This window comes from Schistocerca nitens, chromosome 1 (genome assembly GCF_023898315.1).
Source record: "Schistocerca nitens isolate TAMUIC-IGC-003100 chromosome 1, iqSchNite1.1, whole genome shotgun sequence".
Classification (NCBI taxonomy): Eukaryota; Metazoa; Arthropoda; class Insecta; order Orthoptera; family Acrididae; genus Schistocerca; species Schistocerca nitens.
In genome coordinates this window covers 666,708,468-666,715,771 of record NC_064614.1, presented here as the reverse complement: position 1 = coordinate 666,715,771, position 7,304 = coordinate 666,708,468, and positions in this window count along the sequence as shown.

The following is a 7,304-nucleotide window of genomic DNA, read 5'->3' as shown; positions in this document are numbered from 1 at the left end:
ATCTTTTGAATGGAATGGATAGCCTGATGAGTACAGTATATCGATTGAGAGTAAATCGAAGAAAGGCGAAAGTAATGAGAAACAACAGAAAATAGAACATCGAGAAACTTAACATCTAAATTGGTGTTTAGAAAGTAGATGAAGTTTAAGAATTTTGCTACCTGCGCAGTAAAATAACCCACCAGTTGTGGAGCAAGGAGGACATAAAAGGCAGACTAGCACTCGAAGAAAGGGTATTTCTGGCTAAGAGAACTCTACTGTTATCAAACATAGACCTTAATTTGAGGAAGATATTTGTCTGTGTATTTGCAGCACAGAGAAACACGGACTGTGCGAAAACTGGAATAGAAGAGAATATAAGCATTTGACATATGGTGTTAAAGAAGAAAATAGAAAATTAGGTGGTCTGAAAACGTAAGGAATGAGGAGGTTCGACGCAGAATCTGCGAGGAAAAGAATATGTGGGAAACAGTGAGAAGAAGGGATAGTTTGCTAGGACATCTGTTAAGAGATCAGGGAATAGCTTCGATGGTACTAGTGGGTGTTGTAGAGAGTAAAAACTACATGGGAAGCAGGGACTGGAGTACATCCAGAAGATAATGGAGGACGTAAGTTGCCAGGGCTACTGTGAGATGAAGAGGTTGGCACAGGAGAGGAATTCGTCGAGGGCCACATCAAGCCAGTCAGAGGACTGATGACCCAAATAAAAGAAGATCAATGATAAGGTTTCTATAGCGAGATGCTGAAATATCATTAATCTATCCCATGTGAATTTTATTTCTGATAGTTTTCTCAATTATTTCAGCTGAACGCTGAAATTCTCGGAATTAATGTCAAAATGAAGTAAACAAGTAAATTAAGCCTTTATTTTCTGGCGCAATCTTCGATCTTCGCGCCCAGACTACCCACGACGGAGCGTAATAAACTTTTCCAGTAACATCAACAGATGAAATAAGTTCCACGATGGTGCCCCGCTTTCCGAGTGTAATACTTCTCGCCCATTAACTGGAAGCTTTAAAGGAAGTTGCACGTGCAATTTTGACGTTCTCGCAATACTGCTGGCGGCCCCCATTCACGCGAGCTGTAAAGAGGCCTGCAGCAGAAGTTTCCGCAGAGACGCTTTCAGCGCAGCACCGCCTATGCTCGGCTCCACCAATCAGCTCTACGCGCCTCGCTGAAGAGGCGGCCGCTTTTGAGGGCGTAGCGAAACATAATACTCCGCCACCGCCATCAATCTCATAATTAATCTTTGCTCGAGCTCTCAAAGAGCTCAGCAGCGCGTTTTTTTGTGAGGTTGCAAGTAGTTCGGGAGAGCTCTGCAAGTATCGCCGACAACTGGAACTGGAAACGTTCCAGCCACCCACCGCTAAATAGCCGACCAGCAAAGCGGCCAAGACAGCGCTCGTGACTTATTTGGTGCTTTCGGCGGGGCCATAACGATTCGGTTCCCAAATTTCTTTGTGACAGCACCTTTCTGAAACCACCGGAGAAATGCACTTCCCGCCATTGCGGTGCTGCAGTACATACAACATAACTTCTATCTCGATACAGAAACACCGATTCGTCATACGTGTGACCCCGAGTTGTTAGCGGAAGTGACTCACTTTCGAGAAGTTTATACACAAAAAAATAATTGCCTCAAACAAAAATGATTAATTATTCAGTATGGTAATTTATTCATCGTCATAACTGAAACATGTGCTGATGTTATGGTTTAAGGAAAGTTATTTATTTTGAGTAAAACGCTAGCACCACTTCTGTGCTCTCCCTGGATGTCTAACGAACAGGGTGTGCCTGGAGGAATGGTCAGTATTCAGGGGTACGAGAGGAATGCTTATTTGAAGCATAAACTTCATATCGACATACGCCCTATTCCGAATGCTTTCCATTTAATGTACAGTGCTATTAATTTTCTGTAATAAACAATAAATTTTAACGTTTACACACGTGTTAGTCGACTACAGTGTGATGGCATCTAAGAGTGAGAGCGCTTCGTTCGGTTTATGGCGAGTTCTTATCGTGTTATTTCACGAGGACACGCTGTACCGCTTCACAGTATATGCAGAACTCTCTTGAAATCTTCACAGTGAGATGTGTTGTCCCCACCGTACTTGTTGACTGTAATGATACTGCGTGTTTCCCATAACGGCCACGGGAGGTGCAATAGTGCAGTAGTAAACATTGCAACATGTGTTTTACAAACAATCAACTGAAAAATACGTATTTTTAGGACATTCACTTCTTTCTAGTAACGCTACACTACACCGTTTGGTCGAAGTGTTCGAAAGCACAGACGTGTCCTTCGCCTAGAGCAGAAGCACTACCATCGCGGAAGCGTTCACATACACCATATGTGCATATTTGTCGTTAGTCCTAGAATAGATGTGTGACATTTTACCCAATGCCGCTATAAACAGACATTTATATGAAATATAGAATGAGGAGAGAGAGGGAACGGATGGGTGGGAATTCGTGACATACAGCTCCACGGGACATTGTGTTAATGCAATGGCGCAAATTGAAAATTTGCACAGGACTCTAACCCAGATTTACCGCTTCTGAAAAAAAGTGTTTCCTTAACCGCATCGGCTATCTGACACTACTGCTTGCTGACTCAAATTTCCAACCTATCGCACGCTGCAGTTCAGCATTTCTCGTCATTTCCTTTCTACTCCCAAATTATCAACGCCTTTAGTGTTCTAATGGTATTAGCGCTTCCGCACCGAAATTAACGTTAGTTAGCAGTCGCACTTTTACACAAATGTACATATCTGAGCGCTGTATGTTGTGTCGGCCATTTACGACAGAACAGACAGCATTCAAATATGTACATTTGTATAAACACAGTTAACAAATGCTTCTCTCGGATACACTATCTGTCCCTCGCACTACTTCATTCACAACGTACCACAAACAACTGCGCATTCAACCATCTAGTTTAATGGCAGAGGTTGGTTGGGCTAGAATAAAACATCAAAGACACGTAAGTGGGTAAGACACATAAGTGACCACCATTAGTCCAAAAACAAATGCACATTAAATGTATCCAAACTCCGAAACCGTTCGGATTATGGCATATGTATATATTAATTTTTTACTTGAAATGAGAGTTCGAGTCATATCCCTGAATGTTGACTATCCTCCTTAGGCACTTACGTCAGCATCTGATAATGACCTAGGGGACAGAAACCAGTCGTGCTTTCTGTAATAAAGAAATTAGTCACTGATGCCGTCATTTTATTTAAAATAAATACCAGCAAGCGGAACCTGGATCAACATGCTCCGTATGGTGGACAAGATATTACAATAATTTACTTTATTTGCGTGAGTAAGGGAAATTATCTTCCAAATTCTCTAAAACTGCATGCAGCTGAAACGTCACATAAATACTGCCAAACAGCGTGGCAAGGAACCTGAGGAAATTTAATGGCCACTCTTACATTACCAAACTACTGTAACAAAAAGTTTCATACGTCCAGTTAAGATGAATGTTACGTTTACTTCGTGGGCTCCTAGGTGTACATGCACTGCCGTATCCCGCATCTCATCTAAGATGCAGGCTGCACACACCCATAAAACAAATATTCTCAAACTTCTTGCCTATTACTATTGTCCGCCTCTGCATCAAACTACCCTACACTATGCGTGTAATTAAACGCCATATTGTCCCTAAAGACGAAGGTGAAGTACATTTTCGCTCACTCCATAACATTAACTCCAAAATTATCGTATGTGGCCACTTTTCCCACCGTGAAACGATGAAGCAAATGTTCCAACCTTCTCAGCTTTAAGCTTATTTCTGATTTCGTCCTCTAGTGCAGGTGTTGTTGTCAGAACTGGTACGGTGTATGAGAGGCGTGAACAGTGTGAAGTGTGTCATGTGTTCATTGGTCACTGTGAAGGACGTGAAGATGTACTCATGTGAGACAGCGTTGGCGGCAACCGAGAGAGTTTGAAAGTGTTTTCTGTTGTATTATGTGCCTGTACATGAAGTTCAACGCCGAGAAAAATCCATTTGGTAACACCAATAGTCAAATAACACAACACGGTATTTAGTATAAAATGGAACTTATCTTTATCGCTCTTCATTGTTCTGACTACTCTCACGTCGAATAGTACATAAAAATTTAATTCTTGGTAGACAAGAAATTGCCGCAGGCTTAGAGCTCCGAATTGGAGTACATAGAGATCCCTCAACAGACTACGCGGGGGTGACACGAAATGTAAGAGCAATCTGACTAAATGGGGTTTCCTAGAGGAGCCGCCACTCTGTGACTGTGGACCAACGAAGACGACCTTCCACCAGCTCCATTGTAAAGAATGTTCAGGAACATGCACAACAGAAGACCTGCTACATGCAACGCCAAATGCAATAGACGTCGCTAACTTCTGGGCGGAAAAAAGTGTAAGTAATTGTAAATATATATACAGACGACATGTAAATACTGTACATTATTTTATACATCGTAAATGCTGACACGAATAAATAAAAATAAAGAAATAAATTTGAGCGTGCCAAATTCTGTGTCATCCGGTACCACTGCTCGGATACTAGCAGCAGTGAGATACCGTCTCATGCCTATGCTACCGTCGCATAGGTATGCTGCCAACAGCTACGTTTGGAGTGATGCTGTCACTGGGAAGCATTGCCTGCTGAAAAGTGGAATAACATTATGCTCAGTGATGAATTGCGATTGTGCACTGGCCCGGTTGAACACGGTCGGCGAGTGTGGTGGCTAGCCAGGCAGAAGTCCATTTCTTCCTACGTTTTGAAGGTGTCTAGCGCTATCGCTCTTGTCGTCCTGGTGTGGGAGCAAGATCCAAAGATCTCTCCCCTAGAGAACGTCGCGAGCGTCAACTCAGTCACAGTGCCGGTATGCGGGATACCAAGGACGTTACAAGTGCTCTGGGCCATCTCCCCTCAGTAGAGGATACAGGGGCTTTGTGACAGCCTGGAAGTGGGCAGATACGTCTTACTGATAAGTGCGCTCATACTGCCGTACTTATTCGTACATTTGACTCGATTTTATAGTCACTGAAATGACGTGACATACCCTCAAACCCGTGAAGTTTCATTTAGCTTTCTCCTCCACTCCTGGTTGTTTCACTTATTTTTGTAAGGCAGTCTAGTGTATAACTCCTTGCTAAGTAATTCGCAGATTCAGCAGCAGCCTTGGATTCTGAGGACCGAAGGACTGTTACACCGGCACCTCTCCAAGCAGGATTCACAAACAGTAGCTAAGCGAGCCAGCGAGCTGCCTCCAAAACTCCGCTGACAGGACTACAATACTGCTGAGGTGACATTTTGCAAGCTGTATGTCGGTGCAGTGGAGAGCGGGCTACTTAGTACCGTGCTGCCTGGACACTCTATCCAACGAAAAGCTGCGACTTTCTCACACTAAACACAAACCGAGCCAGTATACATACCAGCCATCCAGACCTGACGGTAACTGTTATCGATTGCTGCCCGCATCGAGAACTGTCCACGTCAGCCGTCGACGCAATATGGGTCATCAAGTCTCATTTACAACTGGCCGGAATCGGACCCGGTCGCTGGTCTATGGGCCACACCCAGTACTGATACTGCCGGAGCTTGAACTGTCGACATGTGGCTGGGACATCCTGCAGCACGGCATCAAACAACTGCCGGTTGTCTGCCAAGGGTCTTTGCTTTGATGCCCATGTGCGAGTACCTATCACATTTGACCTACTGCCAGGCTTCTAGCTGTCCTGCACATACAGACACCCTGTCGCTGTCAACTTGCGTCATCAAGCCACTAACGCTACATTTTTCGCCGAGGTCCCGGGTTCGGGGCGCCGCGTCCCTCGTCACTACATTGCCTCCTGCTAAGAGCCATGCGCACCAGTGCTTCCCATTGCGAGATAGCGCGTCCAGTGCCAAGCCGGCTGGGCTCGCTGCAGTACTGGAACATGATTACAGCACAAGGCCACAACACCGTTGTGCTTTGCTAAACAGAGCAACTTCTGTCGCCGCCACAAACTGTGGAGGGTTCATGCGCTCGAGGTCAATGACACCGCTATAACACCATTTGTACAAATTCTGCTCAATCAGATATGTTCTTCATACCACTGTTCTTTTCAAGGAGTTGTTCCTTCACACCTACCGCCCAGTCAGCCATCCTGAGACTTCCTCACACTGTACAATGTCAATAATACTCGGACCTTCCTGGCACTGCAACAGTTCCGAGAGGTACCAAACTGGGTATAAAGAAATGTAGTTCACCTGTGAAATAGGTTACCTGCAAAACACACATTCAGTTGATTCTTGAACAGCACTCCTCAACTGCGACTACTATCGGGAAGGGAGATACACAGCATCAGAATATGTACGGTGAGTTTTGTCAGTGGTACGTTTAGTGCGTACGAACCAGTCCCGGAACTGCTCATCAAATTCCATTAGTATATGCTACAGGAAAGCCATTATGCAACACTTAAGAGTTCTAAAGCATAGTTTCCTGGATGTGTAAGGCAACATATGAAGGCGCTCAATAAATAATGCAACACACTTTTTCTCGGACATTTTCCGTAGAAAAAACGCGGAATTTGTTGTACGACGTTGTGGAAGATTTCCGCATCAGCCCGGTTTTTTTTTTTTTTTTTTTGTCATCAGTCTACTGACTGGTTTGATGCTGCCCGCCACGATTTCCTTTCCTGTGCTAACCTCTTCATCTCAGAGTAGCACTTGCAACCTACGTCCTCAGTTATTTACTTGTCGTATTCCAATCTCTGTCTTCCTCTACAGTTTTTGCCCTCTACAGCTCCCTCTAGTACCATGGAAGTCATTCCCTCATGTCTTAGCAGATGTCCTTTCATCCTGTCCCTTCTCCTTATCAGTGTTTTCCACATATTCCTCTCCTCTCCGATTCTGCATAGAACCTCCTCATTCCTTACCTTATCTGTCCACCTAATTTTCAACATTCGTCTATAGCACCACATATAGTTTCATGAAATTCCGATAGGTAGCAGTGCTGTACGTTACTTTTAAAATGGCGTCTCCCGGGAGTTGTGTTCCAAGCAGAAAGCTGTCATTGAGTTTTCTATTGCGGAAAACCACAGCATCGCAGTCATATGCGCTTGTAGAGTGTCTGCGGGGACCTGGTCTCTTAGCAATTCCCACACACACGTTTTGATTTATCTTCCTCGTCCACCCTACAGCTCGGATCTCCGAACTTCCGAAGTCTATCTGTTAGGCCCAATGAAAGATACAGTCCACGGGGAGCAGTACGTGTCAGTAAATGGTGGTGTCTTGGTGAGAGCTTAGTGACAGCTTAGTTCGTTACAAC